The 25,705-nt window shown below is 48.7% G+C and overlaps 1 long non-coding RNA gene across 1 annotated transcript; it reads left to right on the top strand.

Moving 5' to 3' along the window:
- The first annotated feature begins 6,198 nt into the window (after positions 1 to 6,198).
- Positions 6,199 to 13,503, top strand: LOC140635538 (uncharacterized). The gene is made up of 3 exons (XR_012032852.1): positions 6,199 to 6,452; positions 9,281 to 9,492; positions 10,767 to 13,503. It is a non-coding gene; the product is annotated as an uncharacterized lncRNA (long non-coding RNA).
- Positions 13,504 to 25,705: the final 12,202 nt, after the last annotated feature.

The following is a 25,705-nucleotide window of genomic DNA, read 5'->3' as shown; positions in this document are numbered from 1 at the left end:
GCCCAAGGGCTCTCTGCAAGTCTGCTTCATGAGTGGTTTCAGCCCAGCCTTCTTGGTTCTTCCTCCTCCCGGGGCCTTCTCTGCCCGTCATCCTCTGACGGTCCCCACACCGTTCCCACGGTTCTATCCTCAGCGTCACCATATGCCATCCCTCCTGATTCTTTAGCAGCCACGTCTGTTTAGAGCTATATTGAAAGTCACTTCTATCATTCCTCCTGCAGGTGCATTCTGTGCTAAGAATACCCAGCAACAAAAATCCAAACATGCAAACAAAGAAATGGCAGAGAGAACTGGATGACACAGAGACTTCATTGCCCTCTAGACTTTGCTTTCTTCAAGAGTTAGAAAGAGTAATGTTACCAGCTTCATAGGATTAAATGAGATAATTTCATGAAGTGCAAAGTAAATGCGTGTTAGGTAGCTGCTATTACTATGATTGCTATTAATTTCATAAAATAGGTTACCATTCAACACATTTGAGAGCTGACTATGTGCAGAGAATCAAAAAATTCCTTTACAGACACATAATCCGCCTACAACTTTTTGGGCAGACATGTTCTGCAGAGAAGAAAGCACAAGCATATGGGAGCAGTGCAATTTAATCATCACCTAATTAGCCAAACTATTTAAAATAGGCCTCACAATGATGATGAAAACATTCTCACTTCTGAATCCCGGAAGCTGTGTCTTCCCGTGATTCTTTCCCTGGAAAACTGTGAGTGGAGAGACTCTTGGCTCTGTGTGGACGCTTCCTCTCCATCACATTCAGACCTCGCTGATTCCAGTCATTTCCTTTCTTTGTCATTAGAGGAGGCCAGGATGGTTTCTGCCATCTTTCCTCATTTTCTTCATTTCCCCTAGTGGTGATTGTGCTTTGTATGGACGGATGTGCCTGACAGAGCAATAACGAGAGCTAATATTTGTTAAGACTTACTACATGGCAGAGGTCATTTGAGCATTTCACCTTCAATCTTTTCATAGCCCTAAGAGATGAACACCGTCGGTACCTCCACTTGCTTGGAGAAGCTGAAGCTCTGAAGGGCTAAATAACCTGCCCAAAGTCTCTCAGCTGGTAGGTAGTACAGCCAAGATCCACCTCCAGGCAGTCTGCTTCCAGCTTCCTTAAGAGTTGAAAAGCTGGAGAAATCTTGGGGCTGAGAAGAGGCAGTTGCTATGAGCGAACCCAGTTCTTAACTCTTGTCTCCAAGTGAACCCAAAGCTTCTCTTATAGAGTCTAGTGCAGCCGTATTTTCAGATCATCCAATAATACAATCATGGACACCCATGACAGGTAAATAAATGTTCAATAAAAGGTTTCTCTGAACAGCTAATTATAAAAATTTGGTATGATAGAAAAGCCCAGAGAAAGTTCAAACAGAGTAAGAGGCCACAATCTCCCAAGGAGAATCAATCAGAAAGGAAAACTACTGTAAATACGAAGAAACCCCACAAACCGAGGCCAAAGCATGAGACACACGGCAGGCAAGTTCTAGAGAGGATTAAAGCATTTGACAGACGATTGGACTAGATGATTTTTAAAGATCCTTCTAAACCCAGAGATGTCATTATCTGATCTGTAACGTAATTGTATAAGTTCCTAGTGTTCATGTTTTCAGTTGCATGGACTAATTCACAGCAGATCAGCACGGTATTTTGCTTCCATTTGTCTCCAAACATCCAAATTCCACAGGACATCCTAAACCCCACGTGTTGGCGCCACTGACCCCTTCTTTCCATGTGTCTTATCTCTGTTAATGGTTTCACCATTACCAGTGACCTCGACCTGGTGCTCAGAGTCCTCCGCAGCTGCTCCTATACCCTCAGACTCCACACCCAACTGGTCAACAAGCATGGTGAGCAACTAGCCCTCCTCTCCAACCCCACTGCTGCCCTGTTGGTGAAAGTAAATCGTACTACAGTACCTACTGTGGGCTAAAGACACAAAGATGAAAATCACAGTCCTCCTCTTCCAAGAGCAAGTAGGCACATAAACATAACTCAAGATCCTGCCAAGAGGCATACAGGGAACAAACGATGCCCGGATCTATATGGATTGAGCATCTCGTTACCTCACCTGGTCACAAAAGCCTCCTAATCTACATGCCTTCTCTATTGTACCTTCATCCCGTTCATTACCCACACTGCCACCCAAACAGTCCCCTCTTTCTGTGTCACTTAGTGCCCCGAAACGTTGAGTGGCCACACTTGTCCATGGGGAGGTCCACGTGAAGAGCAGATTTCTGTGTCATGGCATAGACAACCTGTGGTACGAGTGACAGGTACTTATAAGCTCGTTCAGAGCCTTCTCCAGAGTAAGAAGAGAAACATGGAAATGGGACCCCGGGGTAATGGTGGTATGATACGATTGGCCAAAGGCCTAATATGAAGATACCAGGAAAGAGAAAGAAGATAGGGAAGACAGTGTAACAAGAAGTTGGAAACAGTCAGTGTCAACGAAATTTAAGGGAGAAGAGAACAGAAGACCAGCTACTGATTGCTTACTGGTTTTTGAAAGCTAAACTTTTCTGATGATTGGATTAGGAATCGGGCTTCGTTAGTTTGCAATTTGAATATGAGGTGTAAGAAGGACAGCAAGGATCCTTGTATTCCCTTTTAACAAGGTTGGGAGTGAAAAGGATGCATTTAAAGCATTCTGTCTTATAGCCAATTTATTCAAGCCCAACACCCTGGTTCTAAATGTTGAGAGCAGACACCGTCTTGTTTCTCTTTATGTCCTAATGCCATAGTAACCAGCAGAGTGTTCAATGCATGTTTGTTTGTTTAGGACAATGGTAATTTTTCTGTAATTAATTCTTCTAAAATATTTGAGGGTGCTTGGAAACGGTTGCTTCCACCAATGATCTCAAATACTGTTCATCAGGGTTTTTTTTGTTCTGTTGCTTTGCATTCTCTCTAGAGAAACAGCTAGCTGAGTAGGCAAAGATAAACTTTCAGAGATCACATTTGAGTAATCACAAATTCTGAACTTATAAGGGCCCCAAATAAGATTTATGTTTGTAATTTTGGCAGTCTCTGAACTTGCCATATAAGTCAACAAGGAAACAGGATTTGCATTGCTGCCGCTGCCACAAAACAATTTATAAACTTCTTACATGTAAAGCAAATTTCCACCAGTATGCTGCATTGGGTCAGATAGTAGAACACACTTTACATTTCATCCTGTTTCCTGGATGAACAGTGCCTCATATGAATTGTTCTCTTTTTATCTTTTAATTTTTTATTTTATAGATTTTACTTATTTATTTGACACAAAGAGAGAAAGAGCACGAGCACAAGCAGAAGGAACAGCAGAGGGAGAGGGAGAAGCAGACTCCCTGATGAACAGGGAGCCCTACCCGGGGCTCGATCCCTGGACCCTGGGATCATGATCTGAGCCAAAAGGCAGATGCTTAACAGACCAAGCCATCCAGGCACCCCTAATTTTTCTCTTTTTAAAAACTGTCTTGACATACGGGTACTATGGTTCTGGTTCTTCTGAACACACTAGATCCTGAGCCACCCCATTGGCTCTGCACTCAAAGCCATTTACAACCTGTAGTGGTAACCTGATAGCATATGTGGTTTTTACACAGAAGAAATAAATCATTTCTTATGAAATTATCAAAAGCTCCCCTCCAGTCATCCTGAGAGCAACTCTTCAGCTATGCTCTCTGAGGTTAGCCCCAGAATATTCTGGAAGTCTATTTATTTATATTCCTGGCACTGGCCTCCTATGTCTGTGAAGTCTTTACCAAATCCAAGCGGGTGGAGCAGCACCAATTCTTCGTAGCTGGCCTGAACCTTGCCAAATTCTCCCAACACCTCCTAAGCCTTTTGCAAACGGAGGGCTCACCCAGCCTGCCCAGAGCCAAGGTCAATCAACCCTTATCTGCTCTGTTGAGAGCTGGCATCCCACGGCTCCTGGCTGAGCCTGCAGTGCCAGCCTGTTTAGCCATGGCCTGAGACACCAGGAGCGTGTGTGCGCAGACCCTTGGCACTGGTGTGCCTGCATCTCTCTGGGGCCTGGGGAAGTAGACAGAAAGCCCTCACTGAAACACTGGCTCAGCAGTCCCCATTATTCATGGGTGGAGAGAAAACAATGGCCCTGAAAGTAGGCATCACATGTCTTGATGGCAAACATGGAGAATAAGTGGGTTCCAACCTTTAGCGCCCTCCACCTTCTCCAGGCATTGGAGCTGGTCCTCAAACACCTCTGTGCCCCGATGATGTGGGATCTGAATACCTGGCCCAGAGTGTCAGCTTCCATGAAAGTTATGTTAACACAAATCTTTTATGTTACAAATATTGCCATCAAAAAATGAGTTAGCCACCCACCAAAAGCACCTCAGCACTCACACTCACAAGGCTAATTAAGTCAAACTCCTTCCTGAACCAAATAGCCTTGAGAAGTGTAAAGAGTGATATGATCCATGTTAATAGCCTCTTTTTTAAGGGGGTGCTGGATTTTTAATTGACATATTAAAAAGATAATTGCTTGAATCCACTATTTACCTAGAGAAGCTTAATCCTGCTTCTTCCCAGCCAAAGGCAATTTCTTCTCTTGTCCATCACAACAGGTACTGCGTCCAAGACATTGCCCAACTCAAATCCGGTAATGCCCTCCAAGTCCATCATAACCTTCCAAAATAAGCTTGTTCGTTTAAAATAGCCTTGTAAATAGCACTCACCAGCTCACACAGAGCAAACAATGATTTATACCTGAAAAAAGGGAAAACTGTCAGCATCTGGCTCATCCCAGTGGAAAGAGTGTTGTATTTACAGGCTACCGTTTTAGTAATCTTTAAAACATAAATTTGATCTTCTTTTTTGTTACAAGGATGACACATGAGACCTGGGGAAACTTAGAAATACTGCTAAGCAAAAAAATAAGTAAATAAAGCCAATAAATTAAGTGAACTATAATCCCATGGTGGAGACACAATCTCTGACATTTTGGTTTATACTCTCCCAGGTCTCTCTCTCTTTCTCAAGTGCATTGGCACAATGGGACCTTAATGCTCACAATCTTGATTTGTGAGGCCTTCATAGAAGATGAAATCTGTGTCAAGAAATAACTACGGACACACTGGACACTTTTAGCCCCAGAGACCCAACAAGGCTCATGGAACACCAGGTCATGCTCCGTAGGTTCACACAAGAGCTTCATTGGGTTCTCGGCCACATTTTAATTCCATGTAGTAGCTCCCCTCTCTGGGCGGGAGCTGGGACCTGGGGAGCCAAGAGGACTTACTGTAAGTCAACATGTTTGTTGATCCTGGACCAGTGGCTAAGTCAGAGGCCAAGAAGCGCCTTGCAGGGCAGACAGACAAAGAGCAGGGAGATGGAGCTGGACCAGGGAAGGGCAGGCACCGTCTGCTTTCTTCATCCTCAGAGAGCACAGTGGTCAGCGTCCCCATGCTCCGCAGGGCTGGCTCTGGGTCTGTCAGAAGAGGCTACTCTCCCAGCAGGAGCGTTGTTTGTTTGGCATTTGACCAAAGGAATTAGGGCTCCTTTCAGAAACGTTTCATTGGGGCCCAGAATTTTAGCATACATTGTAGAGAAAGGAGGTCAATTTAAAGAAAGTTTAGATAAAACATCAACAGCACCAACAAAGCAGCCTCTTTAAGGGGCAGAGACGGGGGTGCGATGTTTCTAGGTCAGGGACACTGACCCCATTCCCATTCTAGGAAAGGGACACTGACCCCATTGAAATAGACAAAAAAAGCTCATCAAAGAAGCTCACCAAACCCAGCCAGTCACAAGCATGAAAGAGGTCCTCATGCCTCTGCAGTCTGGCTAAGAATCAAGGGCTCCATCAGCCTGGACACAATCAGTTCTGTTAATATGGGGGGGAGGGGGCGCTTAGGATTGCAGCAAATTCTTCTAAGCAGCCAACTTGCCTTAAATGATCTGCCAAAGCCTATCCAAGTGCTGTTTGCATCAGAGCTGGAAAATGTCAATAGGTTGGGGTGGGGGTGGAGGAGCGAGGAGGAGGGTGGAAATGGGACTCATGTCCCTGAGTCCTTGTGAATAGCAGAGTACGCTGTGTTTATCGCCCTGAGATGCTCAGTGTTACTGTTCCCACTTCACGGATGAGTCCAAGGGCAGAAGGAAAGTGGAAAGGGGTGGCCAAGGAGAGTTGCACAGAGAATCACATCACGTGCTGAGAAAACTGAGGTCCAGATCATATGACGGATTTGCCCAGGGTCCCACATGAAAGTGACAGAGCTGGTATTGGGAAGCCCTGCACGCAGGTGCCAGGACTCGGGTCCTTAACCTCCACGCTGTTCCGCTCTCAGTCCCCTTCATCGTGTTTCTTCTGCTATGCCTTTGCTTTTCCCCTTTTGAGAAGAAGAATAGAGTGTTATTATAGGTGATTATAATGAATGTGAAAGCTTGGCTTTTCATAGACTTAGACCTCATGCGGGAAGGAGTCAGAAGTCGGCACGGCGGTAAGGTTTTGTATTCCTCTGCTGTAGCTTAATTAAGGGAGCGCGTTGCACCATGATTACTTTAATACATTTAACATTTAATAATTATCCAACACTTAGCCAGCACTCCAAGAGACAGACGCATCCGGAGAACCAAGAGCGAAAAGGCAGGGAAGGGAAAGTGAGGAGTAGATAAGGCGTGAAGGACTTGCGGGGAAAGATGAGGCGGTGCGTTCCTCGTGAGGTTGCAAGTGCCCAAGCTCTGCAAGGAACGTAGGTCCCTTTCAAGCAAAAGAGCAGCACCCCCCTGGGCAGGCTGCCAGCCTCCGAGCACCCTGGGGGAGCCCTGTCCGCAGGACACAGATTCCGCTTGCGGTTTTCCAAGGGTGGGACCCATGGCCCTGGGCCATCTGTGCTCTCCGCTGGACCCCAGCGGGTTTGACGGTGACAGCTGAGGGGGGCTAGGATTGCAGCCCTGGGCTCGCTGGAACAAAGCAGCTGCTGCGGCTCCTTTGCTCGCTGGCCTGCTCTCCACTAGCCAGTGGGACATTACGGTCTTTGTTATTCACGCAGCAGTTGGAATCTCTGTCCTTGTAAGGAAGGAAGCCGCAGGGTAATCCAGCCCTGGCTGTGCCACTGACGAGTGACTCACTCATTTCTGCCACGTGAACTGTGGATGAACCCGGGCCGCGGTGGCTCGGGCCCTTCCTCGGACGTGGTCTACAGCCTGCACTTGATTAAACTTAATGGATTCCTGAGGAATATGTGCACTCTATATATTAGGTCAAATTAAGCCCTATGCACCATAAACCATGCTTTTTGTTTGTTTTGATAACATCAGAGAGTAGGAAGGAAAGAAAAAGTGCAGGTTTAGGAAAAAGAGCAAGAGCTCAGCCACATTATTTTGCCCCAAAGGGAATCCAAGCCAGTGCTTGTCCCCGGGGTGGGGGTGGGGTCTGAAAGGGGGGGTCAATCCTGTGGGCCTCTTGGCCCGGGAAAGGCTGAGGGCTCACATGGAGTGGGGCACGGTGCTTGCATGGGGGAAGCGCTGGATTCCATCCCTGCTCTACTGCTAACCAGCCACGTGACCCTGGGCAGCCAACTGATGCCTCCTGCTCGCAGCTTCTTCCTTTGAGGAGTGGCCCGTCCCTGCTTCAGAGTTGGCGTGAGGATAGCCTAAGGGAAGGGTTTAGCGCAGCGCCACAGTGCACTGCAAACATCGATACACGTATATATACATGCACGTAGGTCTGTGTATGTATACCTCTGCGTGCATACATGTGAGCATGTACATGCATGTATCTGGCTACTTAGATATATATACCTACATGTGGCCTGTATAGATATAGACCCAGATATGTACAATGTATATATGGGCCATATAGCTAGAGCTATGCACTTACACATACCTAAAGTATGCATATGCTGATTTGGGCCAGGAGGTAGCAGGGAGCCTAGGCAGGGTCGGCAGATGGGACGATGTGCAGGGGGCGGGGGAGCTGCTGTTGGTAGAGGAGGGGTGTGACCCCAAGCCCCACACCTACCTGGACCATGAATAGAGACCCTCATCACCGCTATAGTGGTAAGAAGCCGACTTTTATCAGGTGGCCCCTTATCAGAGAAGTGATGTCCTTTCATGTTGTTTTTGCTGTTTCTAAAAACAGAAAGCAGAGGCCAGAACCGTTGCCAAGATCATTCAGGGAGACTCCTTTGGGAACCAGTAGCTAACGCACCATAGATGATGCCCTCTGGCAGGAGGGGAGAAGAAAGGCTCAAAGGACGTAGGTGCAGCATCTGAGAGAGAGGGTGGTCGGTGGTCTTGGGGGCCCAGGGCCAGTGGTCAGCTGAGGACAGATGCCTACCCACCTGGGCCTTGCATCCCTGGCTCCAGAGTGACGTTCCCAGACCCTCGGGAGGGAAGCAACTCGAGCCTAAGCTGGTAAAGGAAGGAAGAGCAAGTTTTTCCCAGCAAATCATCACTCTGTCCCCACTGAGCCACCAGCAGCCTCGTCCCACAACCCAGCATGTGGTATGATTCTGTGTGCAACTCCCTTTGTCCACCACTTTCCACTTTCCTTCTGCCCTTATCTTGGTTTGCCACCTGGAAAGGAGGCTCCAGAAGCACAGTGCCTGGTAAGGAGGGATACAAGGAGCTCTGGTGGCTCCTCTGCTCTAGCTTTGGAAGTGACTGAGGATCCCCTAGCTCCCTCGAACCTCAGTGTCCTCATTTGAGCTTGAGGACAAGTACCAGCTCTGTGAGGATCCAGGGAGGTCATGTGGTGGTGGGGAGCGGGGGGCATGGTGTTTGGAACTAATATAACATTGCACATGGATAGCTTCCTCTGAGATTTGCACACCACAGGACTTTGGCAGGTTGGCTTATATGTTTGCCACCACTGCTAGAGCCACATCAAAACACACACACTACCTGGGGTGTCTAGGTGGTGCAGTTGGTTGTGCACCCAAGTCTTGGTTTTGGTTCTGGTCATGATCTCAGGCTCATGGGATCGAGCCCTAAGTCGGGCTCTATACTCAGAGTGGGTCTGCTTAAGACTCTCTCTCTCCCTCCCTATCCCTCCTGCTTGTGCTCTCTCTCTCTCTCTCTGTGTGTGTGTCTCTAAAAGAAATAAATCTTAAAACACACACACATAAAACCTGCATCCTATGGACTGAATTGTGCCTCCCCAGAATTTATATCTTGAAGTCTTAATCCCCAAAATGATGTTTTTGAACAATGGGACTTTGGGAGGTGACTAGGTTTCCATGGAGTCGTGAGGGTGGGGCCCTCATGATGGAATTAGTGTCCTTCCATGAAGAGAACCCAGAGTCTGTTTCTCTCTCTCCACTAGGTGAGGATACAGGGAGAAGGCTGCTATCTGTAAGCAAGGAAGAGGGTTCTCACCAGATCCCGACTGTGTTCCCAGTTTGACCTTGGACTTCCAGCTTCTGGAACTGTGAGAATACATACTTGCACTGTGTCAACCACCCAGTCTGTGGCATTTTACTATACTTTCCCGAGCTGTCTGGGACCTGCCATATCTCATGCCTGTCACACTAACAGGTAAGGCCTGTCACTGCTCTCCCAAAAGACGGATGCCCAGGCTTGGGGCCATGACACCAGGGGATGAGGGGACCTAGTTAACACTCGATGAATGCTGAGCTTTTCAAAAAGTTTTCAAAAGCAATATGGTTTCACCTTGGTTTTTTAATTTGAATGATTCCAAAAAAGATGTTGGGTTTAAATGTGGGATGGATATTGGTGGAAAGAATGTACAATAATACATGTTCTTACATAATGTAAAAGTGCCTGCCACACAGTTCTCAGAGCATGTGGGCAGGTACAGGTGGGAGAGAAGTGTGGGGAGCAGCACAGAACGTCACAGCAGGAAACGGGAAACGATGGGCACACGGAGCCATAGATACATTCACATGCAGCCTCCTTCACATCCAGTTAACAGACATTTCACAGCAAAGACATTCATCTCCTTCTGGTCAATAGTTCTTAGCCAAATGATCAAAATAAAACAAATCACTCATCACAAGAAAAAAAAATGTAACTATGTGTGGCAATGGAGGTTAACTAGACTTCTTGTGGTGATCATTTCAGAATATATGCAAATACCAAATTATTACACTGTGCACCAGACACTGAAATAATGTCATATGCCAATGACACCTCAACACACGAACACATACATACACACATGCACATGCATGCATACTTACACATACATACACACGTATGCATACATACACACATGCATATAAACCCATGCATGCATACACGAACACACATGCATACTTAAATCAAAGCCCTATTTCACATCCATAAGCTTTTCCTCCTTTTCTTTGCTTTCCAATCACAAAGTCTGGGACAACAGAGGAGGGTTAGAAGTCAGCCATCAACTCTTTCGGCTCCTTTTGCCAGCACCATGGCACTGAAATTCCTCCCGTGCCCCTCCCCGCCCATGGGCGGCCTTGACCTTGACCCTGCAGGAGAAACCTTTGGCAGGGGCAGTGGGGAGGCTCCAGGGTGGCTGGAATGAACCAAGGCACCCATCTCAGGAGACTGTGTAGCTATTGATTCTACCTGCCAAGTGTTTGGAGGGAGAGTGACCGCCTTCCCTGGGAGCCACACAAAGTGGTAACTGTAAGAGGTGCCTATCGGGCCACACCGATCGGCTCGGGGACTACAGTGTGAGCCTTTGTGAGCTGAGACAGAGTGCAGCACGGGTAGGGAGGAGCTGAGACACCGAGTCTTCCCAGCCTCAGGCTGGTGGGGAGAGCTCACTATAATAAGTGCTGTCTCTTTTCTCTTTATCTGTCCCACATTAGGTAATCTGCTGCGTTGAGATTCCTTGTCAATTAAAGAGAGGCCAGAGGGAGGATGCGAGAGGCAGAGTTGCGGTAGACAACACGTGAGATGTGGCGTCCCTTCACCGGTGCACTTGTCAGGCAGAGAAGGACGATCCCACCAAAAAACGAACAAGAGGAAGCACTTATTTCTTAACTTGTTCATCTCTCATTGTCAAGGGTTTCTGCCTTCTGAGGGGCATTCCCGGGTGAAACAGATGCTCTGAGTGAAGTATTCCCGACCAATCCAGCTTTGAGGAAGAAAGCCTGAGTTTCCATCTCTGATCTGGAACTTACGCCCTGGGCTCCCCAGGCAGACCTGATGCCCATCCTGTTGTTTTAGGCGGTGATGCACAGGAACAGGTCGGGAGGTGGGGTGGGGGCTGGATTGAGGGATTGTAGAATTAAAGGACCCCGAATGCTCAGTCTTGACAGAACACTCCCACGGGAGAGAGTGGCCCCAGCTAGCACACCTGAGCTGTCCTGACCTGTGGCTTCTGCAGAATCTCTTCTTGGCCCCACAGCCATGGCTCTCCACTTAGGTTGCCTCCGGGTCTCCTTCCCAGAGTGGGAACTCACTCTCCATGATCACTTACACTGGTCTGCCTTGCCTGGGGGTCCTAGTGTGATTTATCAGCCCCTCCAAATGTAGAACTCCTAGAAAGCAGGGACTATATCTTACACATTTTGGGGTTCCCCTGAAGTTCTGAGCTCAGTGCTCCGTATGTGGCTGACATTTGAAACATGCATTCCGTTGCACCTTTGCAATGGAGATATATTATACAGAGAGCTTCCCGCTGGTCTCCTGCCATCTTACACAAAACCACTGCACAGTGTAGTAAGACAGAGAACACTGAGGATTAGCTGACACGGGGTCTGGATTCCCCTAACTAGAGCCCAAGGGAAACAAGATCTTGGGCTTACTCCCAGCTTACGGTGCTAATGCTACAGTCGTAACACGCACAGTTAGGTGGAAGGAGCAAAGGGGGCAGGCCCAGTGCTGGGAGCTGGGTTTGCCCTAAGGACCAGGAAGCAGAAGGCAAGGGGAAGGCGGCAACTCCAGGGTAGAGGCACATCTCTCCCTGGGGATGGGGATAGGACTGGGCCCAGGGAAGCATCCTTTCCATGAAAGGTAACTGCTGGTGCCCAGGTTGGGAGAAGGAGCCCGCCAGGAGGAGAAGCTCCAGCCCTGCTGGGGTCTGGAGCTCCCTGTGCCTTAACAAGGAAGGAAAGGCAGTGAGAGATGCTGACTCTGGGAAACATCATTCCTGCTGGAAATCTGCTAGTGCTGATGGTTTCCTGCCCCAGAGACAGGGAGGACCCCAACCAGCTATGCCTTGTCTGTGGGCCTTGGCGGTGAGGGCCTCAAGTTTGTGCAGGGCACAGGGACACAGGTCTCTGTGATTTCTTGTACCCCATGATGTCTCTGGGAGAGCAGGAAAACACCTGTCTCTCTGGCACAGCACAGCCCCCTCCTCCCCCTGCGCTGTGGAAGGGTTTCTGGGCAGCCTGGCATAGCACACAGAGGGCAGTGCCACCTGCCTAGAGGCCACAGTGAGAGTGACCACATGCAGCAGGAGGGCTCTCTTCCCAGCTCGAGACAGAAATGCCTCCCCGGTGACCCCTCTGCCAGGGGAGGAATGCCGCCCTCCTGGAGATGATCTTGTTTCTTCTAACACCACACAAAGAGAAAGGGAAGGTATTTAAAGGGAAGGAGAAGGAGCAGGGATGCATTTTTGAGTGTCATTGATGGAAATTGGTTCTTGCGACCCTAATGGTTAGTCCTCATCCTGCATGTCCCCTTCCCGCGGCCACCCCCACTCACTGTCACTTCATTGCAAAGCAAAGTGTCTTCCCTCAGACTCATCAAGAACCTGAACAGCCAGGAACAGCTGAGGACCTGAAGTCTCATTAAAACTTTATGCTGCAGGGGATGCAATGATTTTCATCGAGTCTCTTAAAATCTAAAACTTGTGGGTGTGGTTTCCCTGTAAGGGGCAGGAGCCCTTCGGTGGGAGGTGTCGGTCCAGCCGTTAGATGCCAAAAAAAATAATGCCATGCACACCCGCCAGTCAGCTAACCTGGGAGAGCTCAGATAATGGTGGGGAATCATTGGAATACTGAAGCAGGCCTGCAAGGAAAGGAAACAAATATTCCCGCATTCCCATTCCCCCTAAGTGTCACGCTCTCCCACAAAGAGCCTCTTGTAAACAGGGAGGTGGTGGCCAGAGGTTCTGTGGCCCTTGGTCCAGTTAAGCTAAATTCACGCAAGAGGACAGACGGTGTGGAGTGGAGCTGTTTGCTCGGAGTGGTGGCAGGAAGATGAGAGAAGGACTGCAAGGCTCACCTGCTGCCCAGGAGGCAGACCCTCTGCTGCACCCCTGTACCCCTGTACCCCTGCACCCCAGTGGGCTCCCACAGCCAGCCTACCTGTCCCCACCTCTGTCCCCAGGCACAAGTGTATCTGCCCGACCATGGCTGGGGAGGTCAGAGACACTGCCTTGTCCTGGCCTCCAAAGTAACGAACTTCGCACACAGAAATGGTTTCTCTTCTCCAAACTCCACTGCTGGATCCTCTCACCTTGCCCCCAGCACCACTGGGACAGCTGCTACTGCTCAGGCTGCTATGAGAGCTCAGGGCAGGGGGACAATGGCAAGTGTCTATGGACCAGGGACCGCAGAGCTTTATAGACAGAGAAAAGATGTAACGTTGCTAAAGATTAAGTGGAATCCCAAGCACTGAGTATGAGTGTGAAATCAGTAGCCTGCATCAAAAATGCATAAAGCCCCATGGCCCAAGCTTCTGAGCTTCCTAGGGTAACCCTGACCTCAAGTATTCTGTCCCCATTAGTTACTAAAACATTCCAGGTGTTTGGATATTGAGGGGCACATAAACAGCATCTCTCAGGTTGACCCTTGCTTCTGGAAGCCGCACAAAATCCTCTTTCAGACGGCATCCATTCTAATTCGAAACTGTGGCCTCATCACCAAGGGCAGGAAGAATGAACTTATATCTGGGGTGACCAAGCAAGTTCCCGAGAGGAAGAGGGAAATGGGATTGCCTGAGCCAGGGGTTGCAAATGATGGGCTTTCTCATGTGAGGCCAAGTCTGAGACACACAAGCCGAGAGCAGGCTTCCGAGGCCCTGTGGATGCCGAGGGGGTGGAGTGAAGGTGCTGGGGAGCTGGGCTGCCGGCAGGTAAAGGTGGGATGCAGGCTCCTAGCTGAAGGGTGGAGACTGGATGTTGTAGCATTAGCCAGATGGTGGTCTGGAAAACAATGTTCTACAGATGTGAGCAGATGGTCCGGGCTGGGGAAGATGTGCTGGATGTCTCTCTTCTTCTCTGGCTCCCTCTGTCCCCTGGAAGGCTGAACTCTATGAACTGTATGGTTGACTCCTGGGCCCCTTGGCTTTGGGCTGGGTTCGGGTGATGTCAGGATTGACAGGTGACTGGAAGGCAGGAGGAGAGAGAGGCCCAGGTATTAACCTCCCTGGCTCCTCCCCTGCAGCAGCCAGTCGCCCTGGGGCGGTCTCAGCTCCTGTCAGGCAGTGCCTCCCCAACCCATACCTATGCCCACGTTCTCTGTCTCTTACCTCATCCCGTTTCCTCCGTTGCTAGTCCCTGGGTGCTCCATCATCCCCTTGTTGGTTTCCTTAATCTGTTCACACTTTTGCTAATAGTCTCCGCAATTACTCCTTTGAATGAGCCATCTGTTTCCTGCCAGGATCCCAGTCAAGTAAATTTGGGGGAAATGCTTGAAAATTTGCAATGCTTATTAACATCTTAAGGCTCCGAAAAGTCCTGCTGTAAAGAAACTCTTTAATTTTGTTTTTATCTGCAGAATCTTTTTTCCCCCATGGAATTCTTACTAATCCCTCCTCACAGAGGTTAAGAAAATGCTGCTATCAATGAATGGTCATTCGAGGGAGGGAGCAACATACACAAAGCAATGCTTCAAGAAAATTTGTTTGAGCCTTCAGAAGGGTGTATTGGGAAGAATGGAAACAGGGTGATCTGGAAGGAGCATTAGTAATACTCTCCACACGGTTTAGATCGTGAGAGTGGGAAGAAGGGAACACAAAAGCTGAGGTGTCCACAGTGTCCCTTACCTCCAGGCCCCTGAGCTGGGCTGCCACTCTCACCTTCAGTACGAAGAGCGCCTCTGTGAATGGTGAGCTCCCTGAGTCAGGGGCCTCATCCTCTTTGAGAATTCTTCTTGGGAACACCCGGAAAATACGATCTGCTGCCCCAAAAGTTGACAAAACCCAGGAGTAGAATGAAATCTGACCCTTAAACCTGGGCAGACCTTTTCCCTTGTGGTGTACAGGTCAAAAGTGGAAACTGTTTCAGTGAGAAATCTGTGGGTTTATATCATCATGATGACCTAATCAAAGTGACTAGAGTCAGGATGTTGAATTAGATGATTTGAAGGATAATTCAGAGGCCAGATGTGAGCCTGCTCTTTTCTCAAGAATCTCCGTGATTGGGACTCCTGAGTGGCTCAGTGGTTGAGCGTCTGCCTTTGGCTCAGGGCCTGAGCCTGGGGTCCTGGGATCGAGTCCCACATTGGGCTCCCCATAGGGAGCCTGCTTCTCCCTCTGCCTATGTCTCTGCCTCTCTCTGTGTGTCTCTTATGAGTAAGCAAATAAAATCTTAAAAAAAAAGAATCGCCTTGGTCCAGGTCCTCAGTTTGTGAGGTTTTGTGTCAATAAAACTTTCACTGCATCCCCCAACGAAATTATTCAAAGAAGAAGAAACACTGCTCCATTCTCCTGACTTTCTATGAACTCTTAAACCAAGGTCAGCACAGAGGTCTCTCCTTCCCTCAGGGAGGCTGGATTGTGGCCTGTGAAGGTCCACACCCACTTCCATCACCCTGCATTCACATCACTGCTGAATACTTTTACCCCAGTTGAATGCTTCCATGGGGGTCCAGAGAGGGAGTTGAGGACCCAGCTGTATACACAGGCCCGTTGTGAAGGTAGTAGAATCAATTCTCGGTCTTTTGCAGTGAGGTACAGAAGAACCTCAGGGAGGTCAGCAAAGATTCCCTGTCCAGATGCACAGCCTGCCTTCACAGAGAGTCCTTGATCAGGCTCAACGTGGAAGGAGCCCTTTCTAAGCCGCTTGGATTCAGTGGATGACAGCCTTCCTGGAGGAGAGAACATGGTTTTTCAAGAAATCTGATGACTGTCTCCAACACCCAGGGACCTCAGAGGGGAGGACTGGGGGAGCCAATTCCCTGTAGCTACAGTGAGCCTAGAACAAATAATCAAAATGATAGCCTTGGGTTCAATTTTGATTGAACCAAAGGAAATTCCTGGTATTTGTGGCAACATTCAGAGAGATTAATAATAATAATAATAATAATAATAATAATAATAATAATAGAAATAATAATGCAGATCTATCACTGGCAGTTGATTATAAGTCTATTTTGCCTATATTTCAATAGACAGCAGATCTTCTTAACTTTCCCATCAAGAAAGAAAATAGAAATCCCCAGTGATCTCCAGAATGGCTAAAATGAACAACTCAGGAAACAACAGATGTTGATGAGGATGTGGAGAAAGGGGAACCCTCTTGCACCATTGGTGGAAATGTAAACTGGTGTAGCCACCCTGAAAAACAATGTGGAGGTTCCTCGAAAAGTTAAAAATAGCACTACAGTAATTGCACTACTAGGTATTTATCCAAAGGATACAAGTGGTGATTTGAAGGGGCACCTGCACCCCAATGTTTATAGTAGCAATTTCCACAATAGACAAACTACAGAAAGAGGCAGATGCCCATCAACGAATGAATGGATAAAGAAGATGTGGTATTTATACAATAGAATATTACTCAGCCATCAAAAAGAATGAAGTCTTGCCGTTTTAACACTGTGGTTGGGACTAGAGGGTGTTATGTTAAGCAAAATAAGTCAGTCAGAGAAAGACAATTTATCATATGATCTCACTCATATGTGGAATTTAAGAAACAAAACAGATAGACATAGGAGAAGGGAAGGAAAAATAAAATAAGATGAAAACAGAGAGGGATGCAAACCATAAGAGACTCTTAACTTTAGGAAACAAATGGAGGTTTGCAAGAGGGGAGAGGGGTAAGAGGATGGAGTAACTAACTGGGTGATGGGCATTAAGGAGGGCATGTGATATAATGCACACCGGGTGTTGTATGCAACTGATGAATCAATAAATTCTACCCCAGAAACTAAAAAAAGAGAGAGAGAGAGAGAGAGAGAGAGAGAAAAGAAAGGAAATCTCCAGTGACCTCAAACACACAATACAGAATATGCTAGAATGGAAAACAAGACACACCAACCAGCCTGTCTTGAGAAAAGCCTGAATGTGTTCGGTATATTTCCTTGATGTGGAACATACAGAGTGGTCCCTTCTGGTTTTCTCAAGAAATGGATGGGTCAGTTCTCAAATTCTAATTTTGCATTCAAAGAAGCTGGGTGAAACCAAAACTCTGGACCTCAGAGAGTCTTTCTCACTGGGAGCTAGAAAGTACCCAGGCATGGGAGGCCCCCTGAGTCAGTTCAAGAGTTTCATGTTGTTTGTTGCTTGGAATCTCCAATTGTCCCGCTAGTAACTTAGTCAAATGTATGTGTACACACACACATGTATACACACATACACATGTGTACACATATACAAAACACATGCATGCATGCACACACATACACACTACATACATACACATATGCACACATATACGCATACACATAGACAGAGACACCTAAACACACATGCACATATGCACACACACATACCCACACACATGCATACCCTCTCTCAAAGAAGAAAGGATCTTAAACAGACTTCCAGAGCTCTTCCCAGCTGCTTGCAGACTACAAAGACTGTATTGGCTAGGTGTGGAAGGTAAAGGAAAATGGGCGGATTAAGTTCTCTTTCCATAACAAAGCAATTTCTTGCAAGTCTCTGCACCAGGAAGGCAGAGAAGACACATCAGATGGTTTCATGAACTTGGGCTGATCTCAGAGTACACAGGCGCCTGGATTAGATCACCTGCCATCAACCCTTCCTGTCTTAAACATGAGATCCCCCCTATCCCACCCTCATCCCCATCGGTGAAGTCACTAAGAGGAAAGTAGCCCCCCTGAGTTATGGAAAAACTGTAGGCAGCATTGATGAAAGTGCTGAGACAGGTGACCTAGTGTGATGTTTCAGGAAGTTCATTTGTCCCATTTATAGATGTGGACATTAAGGCTTATAGGGTAGAGATATTGCTACCCTTCCTGGTGCCAAGCCAGGAGGAAGAAAAAAGTGCCTGACTAAAGTTGTGTCTTAAGAGCCAAAACAGCCATGCAGAGGCGTGGGAAACAAAATAATTCAACCAGTTGTTTGCATCCTGTGGGCGCAACCAGCTAGTGGGGTAACCTTTCATTTTGTGACCAGGTACAGAAGCATTCGGTGGGGCAGCCTAGGTCAGCTAAGCTCACCACAAGGTCCCCCATCTCCTACCTTCTCTCCTCTCCTTCCCAGAGCCCAGCTGTAATTCAGCCCAAGGGCTGGCTGCTTGGAAGTCAAGACTCTATAAACCCAGCCTCTTTCTGTGAAGGAGCGCTCTGGTGTCTCTGGGTCCTCGTGGTCCCTGAGTGGTGTGGGACAACATGTGTCTGCCCACGGGTGCAAGGTCTGGCTGCACATCCCCCGAGAAGGACAGGACTGGAAACTACTGCTCCTTTTGGGGGTCCTGCAGGAAATGCCACACTGTCTTGTTTTATGTCGCCCACGGTGCCCCAAATACTCACTAATAGGAAACGTGGGTGAGCATCTCGCATGTCCCCCTTGCTAGCTCATATCTTGGAAAGAACAGAAATCAATAGTGACCTGTTATCCACCTGTCCAAAATAACTCTGGGGAAATTTCAGAATGAGGCAGGAAAGGACTCTATGCAGCCTCTCTTGGATGGCGATGAGGAGGGACCTAAGGACGCCTTGTCCTACCCCATCAGAGACCAGTTTTTGGGGTTTGACAATCAGGCTGGGGTTGTCCCCCCACCTGCCCCTCCTCTGTGTTTCGTCGTGTCACCGAAGAGGCTCTGCAGCCTATGGCACAGAGAGATCCTACCTGGGGTAAGTCAAGGGTTTACGGGAGCTGGTCTGTGTGTTTTCGAGAGCAACGCAAAAATGTACTAGAAAACCCTGATAATGTGTCTCCTACACAGAATCAGAGCCAGGGCAAGAGGAGGGAGAGGGAGACGGACTGTCTGTCGTGCCGAGGATTTATATGCTCTGTCTACATTTTCAACAAGTGATTTTTCCATTCCTGGTGGAGTGTCGTGTGAGGGTCACTGAGCCAGTCCTCAGGCACCGGGAAAAACACAGACCCAAACAGAAAGAGCGTCTGGGCTCGGGCCACTGGCCGGCCGATGCCAAGACAGGACTGAGTCGGCTCCGTGCGTGTTTTTCCCTCCTTCCTATGTTGTGTTTGCTTCTCCACAGAGTTACAAGCTCCTTGTGGGGGACACTCTGTCAGCCCAGCTTCCCACTGTGTCTCCGGCTATGAGAGCCGGGCCTGGTACGCAGCAGGTGCTAGGTGCCTGAGTGAGTGAGTGGTTATTTCATCCCAAGAGGACACGGTTGCCCAGAGAGAAAGAACGTAGGCCCACGGCCTCATGGCCATTAGATCATCTGCACAGATGAGCCTGTGAGGTTGTTTAGTGATGCTGAACCATACGGAGAGATCGGAGGTGGAGGCGGCATCCCACAGACCAGAATTCAAACCCCTGCTCTGCCATCTACCAACTGCATGTTGTTGGGAGAGTTTTAAAATCTCTGTTCCTGGGGCACCTGGGGAGGGGGGGCTCTGTCGGTTAAGCATCTGCCTTTGGCTCAGGTCATGATCTCAGGGTCCTGGGGTCGAGCCCTGAGTCAGGCTCCTTGATCAGCGGGAGTCTGCTTCTCCCTCTCATTCACACACTTTCTCTCTCTCAAATCAATCAATCAATTAATCAATCAATCTCTGTTCCTCAGTTTTCTTGTCTGTAAAGTGGGGAGAGGAATCACACTGAACTCAGTGGTGTGCTGATTATAAAGTGCTTAGCACAGCAATTGGCACGCACAGCTGCTGAATGAGCATCCGTTCCCTTTACTCACACTTTCCTCCCTCGCCAGCAGGAAAATAAGCTGAACACAGGCCATTGACTGTAGAAGGGTAGTTGAGAGGGGTAGCTAGCAGGGGAGGTCCTTCTGGGGTGATGCCCAGTGGAGGGACGGCCTGTGGCAAGGCCATCCCACCTGCCCAGCCTAGCTCAGGGAGAAACAAACTCTAAAAGAGATGTGGCTGTGGTGATTTTTTTTTTTTAACAGGCATGAGAGGGATATAGAACAAGGGATGCTCACTGCAACCTCCAAAAAGCAAACTCAGAAAGGCAGCCATTATCCCCATGTCCAAAGCACAGAGCTTGCATGACGCCTACTCTGGGACCCCATCACTCTCCTTCTCCTGCAACTGTGTCCTGACCAGGACAGTCCCACCTCCCAGCCTCAGGAGAGATGGGCAGGGTGGATGGAGGTGTTAGTAGAGAAGGGAAGTAGGAGGAGAAGGCAGGGAAGAGGCATGAAGCTGGAAGCAGGTGGCCAGGAGTGGAGGAGAGGTAAGGAGAAATTTGAGAGAGAATGGGGAGAGAGATCTAGGGCCACCATCCATCCTTTGAGCATGCACGTTTCCATCCTCAAATCAGGGACAGGCAAGGCAGAGGCAGTGAGGACACCCTCCCCTCCATCCACCCTCTGATACCTCCCATTCACTCCTGTGCAGATGTTTATCATGCCTTCCTGAGTGCAGAGAAGGTGCTGGAGACAGGATGGCGGGCAAAGCGGACACAGTCCATGGCTACTGGAGAAACACCTCACCTGTCACAGAAGTACAGAATCTCAAGGTAGGAGATGATGGGAAGGGAAAGAAGAGGGCATGACCCAGCAAGCTGGGGGCCGGAGGGGGGGCACATCCAAACTCCCTCGATTTGCTTCTCCATGACTTTCATTTTCTGAATGGCCAGCCCTTTTCCTCTGGAAAGAGGGGAAAAGAGCTATGTTGGACACTGGTGGTACCGGGGCCTGATCATCCGCCCTGAGGTAAAGAACTGCCTGGCCACGACTGCATGGCAGCGTCCCTGGGTCCCTGGGAAACTGAGGCCTGAAACTTGACTGGGACCTCACAACAAGTCCAAGGTGATGGTGAGACCTGAACTTGGGTCTTCCTGACTCAGGCGCTCAGGGACCTACTCTTTGGGGCTTTCTTTCCCCTACCAACCTTCCTGGGGGCCCTGGCCAGCTCGCTGGAGGGTTCCCGCTTCCCCTGCTCCACCTGCCATCCAGCCACAGCCCCTGTCCCAGGTGAGCACATGAGCAGGGGCCTAGGGAGCCTCAGAGATCCCCCACCCCTAGCCCGGTGGCAAGGGATTCCGGGCCCCCTCCTGGCCTTTGGCAGCAACAGGGAGGCAGGTTTCTTCCTCCTCCGCCCCCTCCAGAGAAGCAGGGCACTGCAGAGCGGCTGGCAAGCACAAAACCCACACCTGTGTGCCAGGTAGCACAGCTGCTTGTGTGAAACGTGATCTGTCCGCAGCACGCCAGGTCCAGTGTTGGACTCTGCAGGTTGGAGGAGGACTCCTTGAAGACAGCCCCCACCGCAGAGGCATCCTGCCCTCCCTACCCTCCCAGTCCAGCATCCGTTTGCTCCTCTTCTTTGCACTTTGCATTTCTGGCTGAGTTTGCCTTCCATGGCCTCCGGAGCAGTGAGGGTACGGGGCGGGGGTGGGGGGGGGGTTGACACCTCTGGTGGCTGCACCCAGCACCCGCAGTAATAAAGCTGCTTAGTGTGCCCTGGGCACTTTTCATCTTCAAAGCAGTGGTTGCCTCCTCATTCCAAGGCCTGCACATCTGGCTGAAACGCTTGTAGATGCTGGCGCGGGCAGGGGACTACCTTTGCAGCCAGGGTGCCCGGGAGACCCCTAGAGGCATCCTGCGGATTGGCTCAGTATGCCCTGCCTCGGGTGGCCTCTCGTGCCTGGGGGGCTGGAGCAGCCTGAATCCCGAGTCCCGGGCTCCTCTCCTTGGGCACCGCAGAGACCGCCTGTTTCCTGCCAGAATTGCTTTCTGAGCCAGCCGTGGTCGACATGAACAATTAGCCTGCATATGGAAAAGGGAAAAGATAGGACATGGTGCAGGTGCTCCAGAGGGTGGGAGGGTAGGAGGAGGCAAAGAAGAAAAGAACAAATTGCTTCTGGAAATGAGCATCTTTTGCCAGAGGGCAATTTTGTGGGGGGATAACCCACAACCAATGATGAGGCATTTACCCTAATGGAACAGAAAAAAGGAGCTAAACTACCAAATGGCAGTGGATATCACAGGTGTGTCCACCGGCACCCAGCGCCCTAAGACCTTTGATGCATCAAACCCTTTGGTGTGTGTGGGGGGGAGCCCCGCTAGGAAGTGAGAGGTCACTTCACACGACAGACCCAAATGCTTCCCATGGGTCACCTTGTTAATTCATTCAGTCTGTCCTCACTGCAACCTCACGCAGTCGTTTTAATTATTATCCCCAACTCACAGATAAGCAAACCGAGGCTCAGGGGATTCCTGAGGGCATCCAGGTAGTAGGTGGCAGAGCGAGATCTGAGCCCCGAACACACTGGGCCTCGAAGTGAATGAATGAACCAGAAGTCAGGTTGGCTCTCCTCACAGTCCCCAAAGTGACAGGCTTGCAGGGAGGGGCTGAGGGTGGGCTCGACCTCTGTGCCCCGACCAAGCGGAAGGGGACACTGGAGACTCCCCATGTCCAAAGCTCTTTCTTCACAACAGGTCTCTTCCTTCAACTCTCCTTTCAACAGAAAACAAAGTAAGATGGAATTTTACTTCCCGAAGTCATTTTACGTGGATCTAAAGGTCGTTGCTGCTTTGCCACTCTGAGACATGACACAGAGATAGCATCCGTGTGCCCCCTCGCGCGCCTGCCCTCACGTCACGCCAGCGTCACTTCTGTCACCGCTCAAGGTGGCACTTTCTTGGTCCTGTACAGAATGTAATTTTCACTTGCCCCTGAAAAATCAATATGGAAAGGCTCTAATTCCCCAGATTTCGATTTTTCAATAAAAAAGTGAAAATGAAACTCTGCGGGATTGCAGCCAAAATGGTGCCCCTGAGCCAACTGCAGTCTGGAGGGAGGCTCACCAAGAGTTTTCGAGAAAAACACCAACTTTTGACATCGTTCTCCTCAGATGACATGTCAGCCGGAAAAGGAAGCAAATGGCGCTGATGAGTCCACATGGGACTTAGCAGTAATCCTTGGCGGGAAGACGTCTCCATCCAAAGAGATTTATTGCAAAATCAGGCTGTCCTGGGGGGCCACTGATGGCAATGAGGTAAGGGGAAAGAGCTTAACTCTGAAATCAAGATACAGATGAATTAAAGCCCATCTCATCAGATCATAGCGACTTTCCACCTAGCAGTTCTCATCATCCTATTTCCTCCACGCGAAGGAGGAGGAGGAGAGCCAGGGTTGCTGGCACAGGCGGTAAATGAAACAGCAAATGTGAACGTGCCCGCACAGGCCTGGCCAAGAGTGGACTTGCAGAAAGGCTAGTTTCCTCCCTGCCCACCCCTGCCTCTCTTTCCCTATCATTTGATTACTTGCGCTGAACAGCTGATACCTTTCAGTACCCGGTGTTGGCAGAAACAGCCACCGTGAAATATCAGTTACCTGCCCGAGGACCTCTTAATCCATCCATGCTGGGGACAGTCCTAAGGAATATGTCACTGCCCATCTCCAGACTCTGCAAAACTAGACCTCCACGATTCCTCATGGAATCCTGGGCTCTTTTGGCAATGAATGGAGAAGCAGAAGAGCAGCCCTCCCCCTAGATGTGACCTAGTTCTGTAACCTGAGCCCCCTCCCCTGCTGCCTTGTGCCCGCTGACAGCTTCCACCAGGCCAGAGCCGAGGGCAGCGCCCACCATCAGAAACTTAAGTCCTAGTAGCTTCCAGACTTGTGACCTGGAGGCTGGGGGTGGGGAGGAGCAAAGGAAGGAGGGCAAAAGGAAGGAGTGGAAGTAGAAGCCAGCTGTTTCAGGGAACCACACACAGGGTTTTGGTGACACTCAGGTCCATTAGGACTGTATCCAGCAGGAGAGGGATGATTTTCCATAAACTGGTGTTACCCAAAAGTGAGGGGATGGATTCCAGAGAGGCAGAAACAATTCATGCCAAGTACAATATAAAAGCATCTTTGAATTTTTCTAGGAAATCAAAAAAATGTAAGCGAGTCCTCCTCCATATATTAGGATCTGGGTATTTGGGGGGCCTTTAAGACAGTGTTTTCTGGGCTGGGGCATGGGAAGGGCGATCGTTGGCCAATGACAGATTTCCAGAGTAATGATGCCATCAGTGACTGAAGCATCCACCGTGACAAGAGCTGCCTGGAATATGCCCATGGAGTGCCCTGTATATTTAATTTCATCTAACAGGAAAGAGTTGGGAAAACCTAAGTATGTATCAGCAGGAAACCGGCTACACACAGTATTCCATGAAAAACTATTGAAGGTGATGTCAAATATTTACATATCTTGACATAGAAAAGTGTCCTCAAAATATAGTATTGGACCTCTATAAAGTGTGGGATATGAGCCCCTTTAGGTAAAAAGGAATCCATGCGTCTACGTTGTACACATGGCACCGAGAGGTGTCCTAAAAGATGATCACCACCACGTTGTCTGTGTTGTTTGTCAGAGGATGAGCTCTCCAGTGATCATTTTTCCTTCTTCTGTGTTCTCTTATGTATTAATTGATTTTTCTTTCTGTTACAAAAAGAACTTACTTTTTGTAAAAAAAAAAAAAAAAAATCCATCTCTGTAAGAAGTTAAATATCATCTTTTTATCTTAGTGAAAATTTGTGATTTAGCAGCAAAAAGAGCATTAAACATTTTTCTGATCTTCCCAGACATACGATTATAAAGAGATGATAAAGCCCTGATTTCCCAACCTCATATAAAATACCAGGGAAAAAGGATATCACTTGAGAGCCATCAAAAGGATCTCTCTTGACTCGAAAAACATCCTCCTTCTAACTCTCTTGTAAGGAAAACTTACACAAATCTCATGGTTTTACATAATCATTTCTTCCCCCTTTTACCTTTGGAACTTTTCATTCAAACATGTATCGAGCACACATAGCACCTAGGACCTGCTATGGGAAGCTCATCCCCTCATCTGCTGGCTGTTCTTTGTTTTAGGCTCATCACTTAAAATAGTCAGTAGGAAGAGGCACCCACTCATCCTGAGTCTTCTTGTCCATGGTGTGAGTGAGCACTGACCACAGGCACCTGTAGACTCTCATAATGAAGTGTTTTTACAGAAGAAGTCCCTTCCCCAAGCTTAGGAGACATTAGTCATCATTCACTATTCATTCACTCAGTTTTTCCTGATGGCCACTGTGTCAGGATGGTGTGAAGTTTGGGTCTACAGCAGTAAACAAAATACAAATCTGGGATCCCTGGGTGGCGCAGCGGTTTAGCGCCTGCCTTTGGCCCAGGGCGCGATCCTGGAGAGCCGGGATCGAATCCCACGTCGGGCTCCCGGTGCATGGAGCCTGCTTCTCCCTCTGCCTGTGTCTCTGCCTCTCTCTCTCTCTCTCTCTCTCTGTGACTATCATAAATAAATAAAAAAATTTAAAAAAAATACAAATCTTTGTCCTCCAAGGAGCTTATATTCTAGTGGGAGAATCTGGACAATCAAACACACACATTTCAGGAGGTAACAAGTGCTATACAGAGAGACAAACAGAGTCAAGGGGACAGAGTGACAGGGAGCCAGTGTTATTTTAGATGAGATTGTCAGTGAAGTCCTTTCTGGTAAGATGACTTCTGAGCATAAGCCTGAGAGAAATGAGAGAA

This window comes from Canis lupus, chromosome 6 (genome assembly GCF_048164855.1).
Source record: "Canis lupus baileyi chromosome 6, mCanLup2.hap1, whole genome shotgun sequence".
Lineage (NCBI taxonomy): Eukaryota > Metazoa > Chordata > Mammalia > Carnivora > Canidae > Canis > Canis lupus.
Note: the sequence above shows the minus strand (reverse complement) of the source record. Positions and strands in the feature narration are given on the sequence as shown.